The 16227-nt window shown below is 33.1% G+C and overlaps 1 protein-coding gene across 2 annotated transcripts in view; it reads right to left on the bottom strand.

The window, feature by feature from the left end:
• The window catches only part of LOC118203426 (cytochrome P450 302a1, mitochondrial-like), a 99349-nt gene that overhangs the window by 52289 nt on the left and 30833 nt on the right, over positions 1-16227 (bottom strand). Inside the window, exon 1 of one of the 2 annotated variants that reach the window (XM_035375703.2) lies at positions 10534-10688. The exons of the other annotated variant lie outside the window; for it this stretch is intronic. The gene's annotated coding sequence lies outside the window, so the exon portion shown is untranslated. Of the gene's footprint in view, positions 1-10533; positions 10689-16227 lie in introns of those variants that run through there. 2 annotated transcript variants of the gene reach the window in all.

The following is a 16227-nucleotide window of genomic DNA, read 5'->3' as shown; positions in this document are numbered from 1 at the left end:
TAAGTGTTTGAGATTTACTTCGTAATTTTTAATATAGATATTTTGAGTTTTTTGCCTTCTCGCGAAGTGAGAACTGAATTAATTAAATGAGAAATACTCAATCGTCTGTGAAAAACTGCTTCTTTTTTGTTTTGTTTGCTTAATTTCTTTTCTACATCATTCATTCTAGCTTTATTATAGTATTTGAATAGAACATGTGGCAACGATTAAATAATTCTATTCTTTAAATGATATAAATTTTGTGCATTATGAGTTATGATATGAACGAAATACATACGTTAACTGTTATATAATTATTGGATTATATAACAGTTAACTTAGTTTCCGTTATATAATTATTATATAAGTTAACTGTTATATAATTATTAATACTGTTAAGTGAATCTAGCGCCAGAGTGTCGCTATGGTAAACAAATACTAGAGTGAATTTTAAAGAATGCATTTATTCTATTGTGGTTTATGCGCTGTCGGCGAAGTAGATTTAATTCAATCCAATAAGTTTAAATGAAATGCAAGAAAAAATGCTATAATTTAATATTCCAATACAAGGAACTCATGTGGTGTACACATCAGATTTTTTACAAAGGCATACAGCCAGAACTCCAGGTGTGATGGTGTGGGGCGCTTCTTCTCATGATAGCAGGTCATCTTTAGTCATTCTCCGTACATCTTTAACTGCTCAACGATATATTGATACCATCCTGCGGCCAGTTGCATTACCTTTCATAGCATTTAAGGGGCCATTTTCCTACAAGATAATGCCAGGCACATACCGCTCGCATACCTCTGGACTGTCCCCGTGCAGTTGATACTCTTCCTTGGCCAGCAAGGTTACCAGACCTTTCACCAATCGAGCATGTCTGGGACATTGTAGGCCGCTAGATTCGGGCACCACAAAATATCGCATATGTGGAGCGACAACTGATGAATGCCTGGCAGAATGTGTCGCAGGATGACATTAGGAACCTCTACCACTTCTTCCCTCGACGAAATCTAGCATGCATTGCCGCCAGGGGCGGTTCGACAAACTACTAATTTGAACACTCAATGGGTGATTGTGAGCCGTGAATAGGTACTACGACAGTGAATTTTAATCATTTTATTATCTGTGTATGAGCTATACACATATTCAAATTCATCAAAAACAACCATTTCCTTCATGGCGCTTCGATTAATGTAAAAAATGAAGCCTCACATTCTTACACCATGTGGTGCACACATCAGAGTTTTTTAGTTCAGTGAATTCGGAGTACTGAGATATCCGCAATAGCTTCGGCTTTTAGATGCACTTTGCTTAGTGTTGGGTTTAACGGTCTTAGTTGTTTGAAGTGTAACTATTGATTGTGCTCTATGGTACTGAGGAGAGCAGTACGAGAATTTGTTGTGAAATAAAAACTGTACAGTATTTTGTTTGATAAAATAAATTTTATTAAGCTATCATCAACCTGTGCATTCAATCCATTATGAAGCCGTACGCACGCGACAGTATAAAAAGATACAAATAACAGCACAATTTAAACGCAACTGAGTTTGGTGAGTAAAAATACCAAAGCTTTCCAAACATCTTTCAAAACTACTAAACATTGCCTAACTTCTATGTACACATTGCCCATTTTTTTCCACAATATCTGGGTTTCGACCTGCTTGGTTTGAGGAACAGAAACACAGATAACGTATCCAAAGTTCTTATCTTAATTGAAAAGGACATTTAAAAACACTCCTAGAAGATGTCGGTTTGCTGATAACAGGTATAACTGTTCTACAGGCGTAAGAATGGGCTTTGTAAAAGCATTGAAGGATTCTTCAAGATTTCTCAATATGTATCTGTCTATGTAATAAATATGATGCTGATGCTTTCAAATGCTTCTATAATGAATTTAAATGAAACTCTATATCATTATTTTGACATTAAGAATTATTTTATTACGGCACATTCAATTTTCTTGACGATACGTCACGCTTTTCATGAAATATTTTGCCAGTCAAACGTAGCGTAAGATAGTAAATTTCCCATTCAGTTTTTTTCAGTGCAACTTTTTTTCAGTCCCACAGTGTGAACTATGTAATAGTAATATAAAAGAAGGTAGGGAAATTATCTAGATTAAAAAAACTCTCGGATAGGAAAAAAAATAATATTAATCCTAACGTATATATTATTAGCATATTAAATATAATTAGCATAAATATTTTATTTGCAAAATCAAAGCAATTTTTAAAAAAATATCAGAAAAGACAGAAAACCAATTATACGCTATTTCCCGCATTATGAAATAATGATGCACATACAGAAAAAATATTAAAAATTGCAATATGGGGCTTTCAAATTATAATGTAAACATTTCGAAAAGGTTTACCGTCAAAGTTTCAAAAAATTAAATAAAAAAATTATGTAAAACCTAATAATCATTACGTTGGAAAAAAACTGTATTCAATTCAGCATCTGAACGAATTTATGGTAGGCATACTAATTATGAATTATCCCCTAAAAATCAAATTTACAAACTACAAAATTATTTATTTAAAATGAGTCGTTCAAAATGGAGAAACCAAATACTGGGAGAAGGGGTAACTTTGCTACAATTACTTCATTATAAGTTAATATGATATAAAGGTCTTTTACAAAAATAATTCTGTACTTTTATTTCATCGAATCGCTTGCACAAATGTCTTGAAACAACTTTTATCTCAAGTCGCAATACTCTTTATCTTGTCAGAACATCGAATTCGTCAACTGAAATGCTGCAACACACAACAAGAATATTCTCGCTTGAGAGATTAAAAAAATTGGATAAAGAAAGGAAATCTCACATTTTCCTACAAAGTGGATTCTTATATTCTTGAACCTTTCTTGTTTCAATCTTCCACTTAGCATCTAATTCTTTGGGTGTATTCTTCAAGGTTTCGTCGCTGTAGAAAAGGGTTATTTTTCTGTACAAAGGGATTATTTTTCATTTTACGTTTTCTTCATTTCAGACAAAATAAGTCAGTGATAAACATTTTTTTTCACAAAAATAAACAACGCGGTTTATACTAATTTTAGCATGCCAAGAGTATTATATTCAACGGACTTCCAAACTATGCATCATTTACTCAACTTTAAAATCGCGCAAATGCAAATTCATGTAAATAAATCTAATTGATTTGTTTTGCTGAAATAATGCAGGGTGTTTATAAAGTCCCGAACCCATTTTGATGTTTAATAACTCATAAAATAATAAAGATAGATTAAAATTAATAACATAAATGGTTAGATAGACTCAAAAAGTTTCATGACCCTTGTCAATGAATTTCCCCGTGTGTCCCCTTCGTCGCACGGATAATATCAAGTCAATATTCAATTTCACGCCAGGTACCGGCAAGCATGTCGGCATCCACAGAGGCTATTGCGGTTGAATTCTGGCTTTTAGGTCATCAATGTTAGACACTCTTCTCCTGTAAACGTTTTCCTTTACAAATCACCAAAGGAAAAAGTCCAGTGGCGTTATATCAATTGACCTAGGTAACCAAGGAATTGGACCTCCTCGCCCAATCCATCTTCCTGTAAAATGGTCATTCAAAGAACTACGAACGATGGTACCCCAATGAAGGTGGTGCACCATCTTGTTGCAAAAAGACATGTGGATGAAATTCTTCTAGTTGTGGAAATACGAAGTTTTCCAACATGTCTAAGTATACGACTGACGAGACCATCTTTTCTGTAAAAAAGAAAGGCCCAATGACTCGGTCGTGCATTAGTCCACACTACACATTAACCTTTGGGGAATCCCTTTGTGCCTCACGGTATTCATGGGGGTTTTCAGATCCCCATATGCGCACATTATGGCGATTAACAATGCCAGAAAGATGCCGAAAACAAAAGAGAGAAAAATGCAATTAATAAGCAGACGAAATTTAGAAAAGTATAGGTATTTAGACTGGAAAATGAAATTATCTGAAATTAACCACGCGCAGACGATATTTACAAAAGTAAAGATATTCAAACCTGAAAAGGAAGATATATAAGTTATTACATCAATAAATGCCATAAGTTTGTTTCTATCTTCATTACTTTATGAGTTATTAAACATCAAAATGAGTCCAGGACTTTATAAACATCCTGTATTTTTAGATGATATATAAAGGGAAAGAAACCAGCCATTTTGATTGAAGTCTGCAATATAGTTTAAAATATATAATATATGCTCTAAGTGTTGAAACTATAATAATATCTTCAGATAAAACAGATTATAAAAAGTCAGTGAAATAAAGCGCAAATGCTAGCGAACTGCAACAAAGCCTTGGACTGCCTTCAATTAATAAAATGGGAAGCACTAGTAATCCTTTCTTTGAGCCCATCTTTTACAGGAAGCAGTCATGTGTGCCATTACGCATCTAATTACGCCTTGTTCTTAATAATGTTTAGATACTTTAATATGGCAACGAAATTAAATTAGCAGACTTTTTTCCATTCCAAACACTTACACCCACCAGAAGGGAATGAGCCCACCAAATACAACGCATTTCAAGCAACGCTTGGCGGGGCCCTTTGGAAGTTTCTGTGGAGTGTTGTTTTCTGGATAATTACTGGTAAAACAATGAGTGTAAATGCCAATGGTCAAATAGGTGTGTATCTTTTTCATCTCATATGTTCTCATAATTTTTTTGTTACTGGAGGCCCTGACCTGGTTTCCCTGGGGCTAGTTTAACTTCGTTGATTTGATCATTTAGGGGGGTGCAGCCGGGCTGCTGGCTACCTCGTTTCGGTTGGATCGGCCGGTCCTCCTTCTAGTATGTTTGTTACAATTGGGAATTGGTTCCTGTTTTTCTGTAGATATTTTTAATTATTTGAAGAAATTGGGCACTATTATAGCCATTTTACAAGAATGATTAGATATATTTGAATTGTGTTCTTATGTTGTAGGAATACTTGTCAATTTGCATAGATTGAAATTGTTTATTTGTGCTATTTATAATTGTATTATAAATAGCACAAATAAGAAATTTATTATTTTAACTGCCATGAAAAAAATTAGTTGCAGTTTTTTTTAAACATGTACATTTGTAGTATGTTTGATTGGTAAATATTCTAACTGTAATAAAAAATTAGTTGCAGCATTTGAAACATATGTATTTTTATGGTATGATGATTGGTATATAATATGTGCTGAATAATTATGTATTTTATGTCTATTTTAATTGGGAATTAGTTGCTGTTTTCCATTAGACGTTTTATTTTAGAATATGTGCATTATATTGTTGGAATACCAGTCAATATTTATTGACTGGAACTGTTTAACAAATCTGTAGTTTTGCACAATTTAGAATTGTATTGAAAAATTTAAGAATTAGTTTCCTTCTTTTTTTTTTTTTTTTTTTTTTTTTTTTTTTTATTATTATTATTATTATTATTATTATTATTATATATTAAATCTGGGAGCCAAGTCATTATTTACAAAACATTTGCTTCTGTGGATAACAGTAAAATAGTGTACATATTACAATGAACTTCCCAACTGCAATTTCGTGATTGCCTTGTGGATAATTGCGACACAGTGTGCAAATTGCTATGGACACACATAATGAGGTGTGCAAACTGTTAAGGACACGAAGTTATGATGTATCGAAGTGGACAAGTAGTATTTACTTGAACAATGAACTTAACAAAAGTGTACTTCGAATTTATAAAAAGTTAATTTAGAATTCAGTTTATATGAACATTGAATATCCTACACAACATCATGTACTTTGGGCTATGGAACTATCAACTGCCTGAACTGATGTGACTGGCTTACTCTGTGGATAACTGCAAAAATAATACGGACACACATCATTAGTAACTGATACGAACATGAAGTTATGACGTATTGAAGAAGACATAGGTTTAAAAACTGGTTAATATATAAGTTCCACTCTCCACAACATAGATCCTATCCATGACAATGTAATTTTTAATTGATCGTATATTTATTTTTCATACGGATTATTATGTAATAATTATTGTATAGATGACATTGTCAATTTAGCATTGTAATATTACTATCATTGATTCAGTGAATGCCGCTGGCGGTGGATGGTAGATTCTTTTCCGTCGCATGGACATATAACTCTGATTGGTGTAGAACCTTAGGTCGGAGGTCCATGAGATTGCGTTCCGGTCCTCCTTCTAGTCCATATGGCCGGCTTATGTAGACTAGGTGGACTAGGGCTGCGCGCATTAATGATAATAATAATGTTCTCATATGTAGGAAAAATATAAAACAACTTCTGAAATCTTTGCTTTTAAAAATGTTGAAAGTCTTCCATCCAAACTATTGTACAAATGATATCAAAGATAAAAATTCGAATACGAGCAAAAGATATTTCAATAATATTGTTCCATAATTTAATCACTGAGCAAGTTTTTTAAATATCATTGTTCTCAATCGGCTTTCTCTTCGCAAAACAAAGTATTTAGTGGTTTCTTAGAAAAACTTTAGAACACCTACATAAGATCACAAGACCAGATTGTAAAATATTCCAAACTAATTTGTCATTAATTGGAAGTTTTTGTTTTTCCTATGACTGTTCGTCTTAAAAGATTAAAACTCCAGTAACTTTTAGTTTATATGAAATGTAGCTAACTCAAATATATAACGTTGGCATTTCGACAGAAATAAAATGGAAATTTATAAAACATTCCGAATATGAAGCTTTCTTGCTGCAAGCAGTTGCATGTTTATTATTTTTCACTCTGAAATGCAGTTCAGTTCAATTTCATATTCAACTTTTTTTTTTCCCTCTCTTCGCTTTCCTTCACAAGTTCCAAGCTTCCAGAAAAAGACTTGGTATTTTTCAGTTCCTCACGTAGGCTTCATCTGCTTGAATCGCAATATATATAACAGATGTTGCTTCAAGAAAGAGATATAAAAATGTACATGTAGCAAGTGAGCTTTATACATAACAAACAAAAAAAAACTAAGAATAAAAAATAAGTTTCTCGCGAACGATACAAAATATTACTGGGCATGACACCTAAAAGAATAAAATATATTTTGCAAATTATTTCAAAATGGGAAGATATATAAAGCTGTTTCCTTTATTTCTACTCCCCCCCTCAAAAAAAATAGCAGTGCATTGAAGACAAAAAAAATTGACGAAAGTGACATTTGAACACAAATCTCCCAGTGTAACTGTGTAACTAATGTGAAAACGTTAAATAATGGTAGTTTTTATAGAAAAAGTTATAAGGTATTTCTCTAGTCTTCATAGCATGCCTTTGTGGTGTAGTGGTCAGCACGCTCGGCGCGTATTCGAGAGGTCCGTGGTTCCAATCATGGCAAGAGCATTGCTCATTTTTCATCCTCCCTGCTTTCAAAAAATACCAAATGTCTATACAGTGGCGCCCGAACTAAAAAAGGTGGTGGATGATATTCTCTACCACCAGGATTTGGCGACTGGGTCCCCTAATTTCCAATCGCCCTTTAAAAGGGAAAGTATATAAGGAATTTCTCCCGCCTTCTTAGCATGCTTTCGGGGTGTAGTGGTCAGCACGCTCGGCGCGTATTCGAGAGTTCGTGGTTCCAGTCCCGGCAAGGGCATTGGTCATTTTTCATCTTTCCTGCTTCCAAAAATTCCTAATGTCTCTACAAAGTCAATTCTGAAAATTTCGAAAAAAAATTAAATTCACTAAACCAAAAAATTATTTTTCTATTAATGTAATTCTGGTATCAAAATAGCCATTGCAGCAAATATTCATATATTTTGGAAATATTCCTGTAGCCAAAAAAAATTATTTTTACAACATATTTCAAGATTAGTAGCACATTTGCATACATAGGCTGTCTACGTATATTTTAGATTGAATTAAAACAAAATCGGAAGTTGAAGGGAAAAATAATCTAATTTCACAATCCGTAATGTACAAAACCCAAGTAAGTGTATACCATGGATTTCTAACCAGTGGCGAGAAGCCAAAATTTTGATGATGATTTTTATCAGATAATAATTAAAAAATCTGATATGGAAACCACATGACTTTCTTGTATTAAAATATACACAGTTTTTGCTACGCTTCGTCTAAACTTAATTCCTTGAATGACTCAAATTTAATTAACCGACCAACGGCAAGAAGAAAATGACATCAAAAACTGAAAATTTTGAACTATATATCCCGGTCAGTTTTTGTTGCACACAAGTCAAAACTTCTTGCAATTTATTTTTTTATGAGTATAACACTTTTCCAAACATAAACCCGGAGGAAAGTTTAAATTTGGTTTATATGTCGAAAATTATGTATTTTTCTTTTTTTAATTTGACATTGCCAAAACATTTTTTGTCCTGGGAGTCTTCTGAATGGAAAGCTATGACTACGACCAAAGACTGCAAAAATAAAGCTCGGGTATGGGCTTTTAAGCCGGGTAAGGGGGGTGGATATATGTTCTGCCAATTGCAATAAAAAAGTGAAGTGCACAAACTAGATATTATAGCAGTCCCATATACAAAATTTCAACGCTCTACGGCAAATCGTCATTGAGTTATGCGAGATATATATCTCTATCTATATCTATCTATCTATATATTTCCTAAACAGTATTGATTAATTGATTATATTATCTCCTAAGTTTAATAAAAGCAGAATTATTTTAAAAGAATGAATCCTTACTGGTAAGTTATATTTTGAAAGATGTTTTGAAGTAATTTGAAAGCAAAATGTTAATAATGTTTTAACGGGGACTGGAGTTAAATCATCATGAAGAATAAAATTAAGGAGGCTGCTAACCTTCAATACAGTAAAGTTTTTGTATAAGAACTTTAAAACTTAAAAAAGAATGGAGATAATATATAAAGTGGGTACATTAGGCAAGAGATAAATAGCGCTAATAGCTGCTATTTAGCATATCAAATGTTGTATGATCTTAAATCCATTTAAGATAGATATAGATAGATATACCTATGTACGTATATGCGAATGCATAGATGTCACGGAATCCATTTTAAACCAATGCATAATCCTTTCTTGAAAGGAAGGGCCCTTTATTCTGTCCGTACGTACAGATGTCACGGAAAAAAAAACACGTCCAAATGGATTTGGGAACGGTCAAAAGGGATATTTCCGTTAAAATATGATACCCGACATTTTGGTATATGTAACACTGAATTCAAATTTTACGAGGGCACCTTGCCCTTGGTCATAGTATATATAAAAGAATGCGTCTTCTTTTAAGTTTAATCACGTGAATGTAGTTGAGCAAGACATTCAAGGACCCTTTTAGCCTTCGGGCACCTATGCGACGGCGTTCTTTGCCTACCATTTCTTACACCACTGTTTCTAACACGTTTCTTGCAATGGCATCTTTTAAAGGAATGGTTTTCTTCATCTAGCGAGATTTTACATAAGCAGGTTAATCAGTATAAAATATTATTCATAAGGATAATAGTTATCTGGAATTACAAGAGTTCTGATATTCAAAAATTCTGATATATTGTTTTTATCTTGACATTCAATATTCAGAACATAAATCCTAAAATGCATGACAATAAAAAGATTGCCATAAAGTTAAAAAATAAATAAATGAATAAATGTCAGAAGATTAATAAACTTAATTTCTTTGCAAACAAATTAAATAAATTTTAAAAAATCTGAAAGCTTTCAAATTTTATACTATGATTTTTAACATTTTGTGTGTTACATTTATTTATTAAATATGATGTTCTTTGCACTTAAACCATACAATTCAATTTAACAGCAATATCACAAAATATTTTTAAAATGCATATCTTTAGAATATCCGATATAAAGTTTTGCAAAATATGAAATAGATGCTAAAACAAATTCCTAATTCCAAATTTGGGCTTCCAGATGCCCACATTCGAGTGAAGGACTACGCTGTTCAAAGTTTCATGTCCCCAGATACCGTTCTTTTTCACAATGCGAGAAACGTACATACATTCATGTAGCTTCTCCACTATTTAATTTCTTGAAATATAATGTAGGGTTCTCATATTTGGTGGCAAAAATTTGAAAAGTCAAACGCCGTTTTATTGTAGACGAGGCAAAATGCCGAAACGAAATAAATTACCCCTTTGGGCTAAAAAATATTTGTTTTAATTAGTTACCTTATAGATTTTGCAAAACTTCACTGTTTCAAGAAGGAATTAATGTACAGTTCATTAGAATATTTAGTCTAATATAACTTAAATAATATTAATATATTCTTTTCTTTTAAAGTTTCTCTGAATTAAAAATATGAAAATATACTTCATTTTTAAGTACTGAATTTTTCCCCGCGATGTATTAAGGGTATGTATTCCCTTAAAAACTTAAATTCCCTTAAAATGTATTCCCTTAAAAAATCGAAATTCTACCCAGATATTATTCAAACAGCTTAACCAACATAAAATATTTTCCATAGCTCTGACAGTTACCTGAAATTACTATAATTCTGATTTTCAGACTTTTGGTCATTTCATTGCTTTTATCTTATATCCAGAACATACATTCTAAATTGCATGACAGTAAAAAAGATTGCGATCAAATTTAAAATAAATAAATAAATATTTTTTTTAATTAGTTACCTCATAGTTTTTGCAAAATTTTACTGCTTCAAGAAGAAATTAATGCGCAGTTCATCGGAATATTCAATTGAAGAACTCATGGTCCAATATAAACGAAGTATTTGCGCACCACAAGGAAGTAAATCTTCTCAGTTACGAGCTATTTATCAGTTAAGCAAGTCTTGAAATATGGCAGAGGAAAGACACACAAACAAGGTTTGTGTAAAAAAATAAGTCCATAAGATGATCTTGAGTGACCTGTAACACTATCGAATCTTCACAATCCATCAATTTCGAAACTGGAACTTCATATCTGAACCAGATTTAGATACGCATACTGACAGTAAGGAAGCAGAAACTTCTAATCTTCTCCCGTTAAGTAACCTTTAAAGTGCCCCTCTTGTCAAACTGCTGCTGTCTGAAGAAAAAAAAGTTAATGTGTTTGGAATTCCATGATGTGAGGGTCCGGAGGCGGAGGGATCGAAAAACCATTTTCGCTACACTTTTTTTTTAATCTCTCCAATAGGAAGTTCAAAAATCTCCTCGACGCTTGCTTTAATTTGCCAACAGCTACTTCTCGACAGATGTATTAACCAGAGATCATTATTATATGTATATCCCAGGATATTAATTAAGGTTACTTAAATATCAACGCCAATACTTTCGCGTTGTTGGCGAATTACGTTGTTGGCGATAAAGAAGCAAAAGAATGCCTTATTAAAAAATTACATGCAAAAATATCATTAGGTATTTTATTTATTTCAATAAATGCATGGTTTGGTTTATTTGATTATGGCAAAGCACTCAAGAGCCATCTCTCTAGAGCAGGGTTTCTTAAACTTTTCTCAGTCGGGACCTCCTTTTTATCACTACTGAGATTTTTTTGCGACCCCCAAGATCTCAAAATATTTACAAAACTTTTATGGGACCCTATAAGTATTGCGCAAATCCGACACGCACGTGAGTGAAACTGTCAATTTTTTCACTTGTGCTGTAATATACTATTGCAGTTTTAGGTCCTTTAATTCCTAATTTTAAGACATAGAACAGTGTGAAAATTTTAAATAAGTAACAGACGAAATGACAGCGTCACCTACAAAGCAAGGAAAATGAACTTTTATATTATAAAAAGAACGCGTCAAAACGTTTTCGTTTTTTCCTTTGTCTATATTGTCTTATCTTTATCTATTTTCAGATACATTGCGTAAAAATACTTGGTAATTGTAAAATTATTATAATAGTTAGAGAAATAACAAAACTCCTCAAATTTCTGTCGCCCCCTGCTGCAGGTCCCGCGACCCCCATTTTAGGAGACCCTGCTCTAGAGGGAGGAATGCTTTCGTGGAGGATTTTCTAAGGGAAGCTGGCTCCTATCGAATTTACGCATGGACAAAACCGAGAAAACGCCCGTGTAGAATTACTGTTCTTCTGTAATCGAACCCAAGTCAAACTACCGGTGTTCAGCGACTTCACCACTTGACCGCTGATGAGTTATTTCAGTAAAGATGCTCAGTCAATAAAATTACCAATCAGCAGGCTTTTCATTCTTTTATTCTGGTGGAAATTCCATACCAATCTCTGATTCAAAACAGTTGTTGCCATACCAGTGACCGAAGGATTAAGACAGCTGAATACTGGTCGACCCATGTTGGAACCCACGCGTACTTGTTGACTGCATGGCTGATTCTCCTCCATGTGAAACATGATTATGAGCGAGATTCCCCTAGAAAGTCCTCCATGAAGGCATGGCTTCCCACAGGCAGATAGCCCTTGCATTCGTTTGCCTTAATCAATTAGTCTAACCTAAGAATTAGAAAATCCTGCACGAAGGCATTCCTCCTCTTTGGTAAATGGCCTTTGTATGCTCTGCCATATTCAGATTATCTTAGCTATCAAAACAACTGTTTCTGTTAGCAGTTTTGAGCCAAAATACAATATACATTCCTGCTAAAACCCTATTGTAGGTTCTCACACTGTAACAAAATCCAATAAGCACATATTTTTAAATTGAGTTTACAACAAAGGATTTCACGATTTGTCAGTAAAACCTTTTTGATGGTTAAGAAGAAGTTTAAGACGGTGCTGATGGTTGTCTGAAGAACTGTTACCCCACGTGATTTCCAGGTTATGGTGCATTCTAAAATTTTGGCTATTTTTACTAAGATTGTTGCGAGAATACGTCAGTGTCTAATTAAGCTCGGGGTTCAAATCTCAGCGAACGAGCTGGCAGCATTGGCGTTTCGTGATTTCCCCCATGTGTAACAATCAGCAAGTTTCCCTTAAGTACTGCCTTCCCTTACAGATTAGACCTCGAATGCTTTATCATAATTAAACAAACCAAACCTAATTATCTCATCAATTAAGTACTTTTTTCCTAGACTCCTTATGTGAAACATCAAACTAATAATTTCTAATAATAGAACTAATAATTTCATAAAATATTATAAACTCCCGATTAACGGCAGCAAGTTAACCGGGCTCTGTCTAAAAAAATTTTCAATTTGTTTACTAAAAAAAGTTACGATCACGAATTATTAGCATTAAAGAAGTTGCCTTCGGAAGATGCAATGAAGAATATTAACATCACAGATAACAACCAATGTCATAATTATTTTCGTGTGGTTTTTATTGATAACTAGCGGAAGTACCAGATGCCAGTTACGTTAGACTGAGAGTAATGCATCTAACAACAGAGAGAACGACACCGCTGTAATCCTTCTCTAAAAATGATGCAAAAAATACGACTCTCATACATTTTTCAGACTGATGCGATATGGAGCCCATATAAAAAATTTCGATAGAAAAATAAACTGATACTCTCTCATTACATCAGCAACAGTGGTGCGCAATTTTTAATGATTTTCATTTTTCGAATCAAATGGTCGTAAAAGCTCAAGTTCCACCCAATATTTCACCTATATTCAATTTTAGTCTATTAAATGTGGCAAAAATTCATCATAATTGATCAGAAATTAATAACGCGAACAACCAAACACACAAACAGACATTCTTCTTTATACAGTGGCTGACAAAAGTGCACTTACAAGTGTACTTTTGTCACTTACAAGTTTCAGTGAAACACTTACAAGTTTCAGTGAAATATTGCTTTATTCATTAATAAAAATTAATCTTTTAGAATGAAATTTTTTAATAATATCTATAAATTTCTCTTAACAAAATTACACAAATTATTTTATGAGCATATTAAAATTTTTTGAAAAATTAATAATAATAAGGTAACAGAAAAGTTGCCTCACAAAAACCTTCGTACATGTTGAAGAAATCTGCACTCTATAAGTAACTATTGTAGTATTTCTGCCAGTTAGTATTTTGTAGTATATCCTGCAGTATTTATGGCAGCTTTCAAACGTCTGGGCATAGAGTTAACCATTGGTTTTTGTAATATCTGCGTCAATGTTCCTTCATTCTTTCATCATTATTGTTTTTAGTTCGGTATTTGTTTTAATATTATGTCTTCGTATTCTAACCTCTAATCCTCTCCAAATGTGTTCTGTTGGGTTTAAATCTGGTTACTGAGGTGGTGTTTTCAGAACCTGTGGACAATCATGCACACCCAAAACGCGAACGTTGTGGGCACTGTGTTTAGGATCGTTACCTTGATACAAAATAAAGTTGACTCAAGAATCCAAATTTTAAATGAATAGCAGAATTCATTGTGCCATCAATAAATAGTAAATTATTCAATCCTGATGCTGATATGCACCCCTCACACTAGAACATCTCCACCAGCATGCTTTACTATTTCAGCCAAGATCTTGTGATTAAGCTCCTCATTTTTTTCTCCATACAATTATGCGCCCATAGAAAACAAAAATGTTAAATTTGCTTTCATGTGCAAATAAAACATGATTCCAAAACACTTCGAGCTTATTTACCATTGATATTGAGGAGAAAAGCCTAAGCTTTCTGTGTTTGGCACTTCCAAAAAAATTTTCTTCGAGTAGTGCGACCATGTAATCCAGCTGATCTGAGCATTCGTCGAACAGTGAAATTGAACTAGAAAATTTTTCAGTAAATTCTGCAGACTTCTTTACAACTCCCAAACGTGAACTTTTCACAGATTTTTCTAACAATAAATCTCTAATCACGTTGAGCCACGACGAATCCTCATTGCCTGACAACCTCTTCTTACTTTGTTTTTGGATCCGATGTTCTCCTTTAGAGCATTTTATCACATACTGCACGGTAGAATAGGGTAAATTTATTAATTCAGTGATATTCTGAATCGAATTTCCATCCTTATGATAAAAAAGTGATCAATTTTCAAATGCTGTGCGTTGCTTCCTTATGACTACGAAACAATTTTAAACATTAAATGAAATATAACGAAGTAAGCAAGTAAAAAATAAAGCAAAACAATTTTTAAACGTCACCAAAATGCAAAAATAATTTTAAAATATGGTAGAGGTAAATTTTATTTATGAAATTTTACGAAAATGTTTCGGTGTACGATCACTTTTGTGGTGTGTTTTATCTATGCCTCTTTACATTTTCAATTTTAGAGAAAGAAAATATGTTCAGTATTAAAAATTTAAATGTTTGGGTTTTTTCAAAATCACATGGAGATAGTATGAAAAAATATTAGGTTTTATATTCGAATTTAGTTCTGGGTTACAGCTCTTTCTCTGCAAATTCTTAAAGTGTCCAAAGACTTTTGTGAGACACTGTATGTATAGTATAGGTTTTGAAAACTTACAAATTTTTTATTAACGAACTCTACGATCTGAAAGCGAGCAGTAGCAACCTTTTCAAAATAAAGCATTTTTATCTCCAACGTGCGACACTGTTGCCACTCGGAAAAATGAGAGCGAAAATGAGCGCTTTCATGGTTTTTAATTAATATTTCGGCTGATTAAAGTCGTACGAAGATGGGAATAGCCGAAGTAGTTTTCCACGAATTTTTGAAATCGGGAATAATGTACTTAATGTTTGGCAATGCTATTTTTATTTCATCGTAAAACTTAGAATTTTTTTATTAACAAATTCTAGGATTTGAAAGCGAGCAGTGGCAACAACTTTCGAAAAAGCAGATTTCATCTCCAGCTTGCGAGACCGTTGCCACTCGGAAAAATGAGGGCGGGCGTTTTTCCTAGTTTTTAATTAATATCTCTGATTTTAGCTTTTTTTTGGGGGGATAAAATGGACTTCAACCTTTTCCAGGCCCCAGAAAAGAACGTATAAAGTTTGGTGGCAATAGCTATAGTAGCGACTGAGTTATTAGACAACAAAAGCACTAAACTTTCTTCTTTATATATATATAGATAATATATAACTTAATTATGCGTAATCCAGAATATACTACACATTACATAGCAAAAAAACAGACATTTTTACGCAACAAAGAGGCATATATTGAATCTCTCGTGTGATATTGCTCGTTAAATGTATTATTAACACAAAACTGCGTTAGCCAGATGTTAGACTTGAAACGGGATTTTGCGTCCTCCACTATAAATGGCGAAAGACTTTTCAAATTGTTGCCACTAAATACTATCGCCCTGTATTATATTCAAAGAAATTAAATAATAAATAATCTGCATGAATATGTGTAAGTTTCTTGCATTGTGAAAAAACGACGGTACCTTGAGCCATTATTTGAATAATGTTGTCCTCCACCCGAAAATGTGCATCTGAAGGTCCGAATTTTTAATTTCGAATTTTATACTTCATATGCTGTAAACCTTGAATGAATTT

The sequence above is a fragment of the Stegodyphus dumicola genome, chromosome 3, assembly GCF_044657685.1.
Source record: "Stegodyphus dumicola isolate Sdum_Otavi_A_Nest chromosome 3, ASM4465768v1".
NCBI lineage: Eukaryota > Metazoa > Arthropoda > Arachnida > Araneae > Eresidae > Stegodyphus > Stegodyphus dumicola.
This window is presented reverse-complemented; position numbering and strand designations above follow the sequence as displayed.